This window comes from Miscanthus floridulus, chromosome 10 (genome assembly GCF_019320115.1).
Source record: "Miscanthus floridulus cultivar M001 chromosome 10, ASM1932011v1, whole genome shotgun sequence".
NCBI classification, from domain to species: domain Eukaryota; kingdom Viridiplantae; phylum Streptophyta; class Magnoliopsida; order Poales; family Poaceae; genus Miscanthus; species Miscanthus floridulus.
Genome location: NC_089589.1, coordinates 111491386 through 111491736, shown reverse-complemented (window position 1 = coordinate 111491736; position 351 = coordinate 111491386).

The following is a 351-nucleotide window of genomic DNA, read 5'->3' as shown; positions in this document are numbered from 1 at the left end:
TCATCGTAGAATGCCACTGTAGCCATGGCCGAGAAACCTCCATCATGCATCGTTTAAACCACTTCCATGCAATCAGATTGGATCTCACCACAGTTACATCCAATCTGTTGGCCCAGTAGGAGGCCATCCCTAAGTGCAGCAGCTTCCGCCGACGCGTCATTCAAGACATGGGGGGATGAAACTATGTGATGCAGCGATGAAGGCACCCCCAGCGTCTCTGATAACAGCACCAGAGCTTCCCAATCCTTTTGTTTCATCAAATTAAAAGAACCGTCAGTATTGATCATCAAGAACCCCTCTGAGGGCTTTCTCCAATCTTGATTGATTACAGCCCCCTTTTTTTGATGCAAC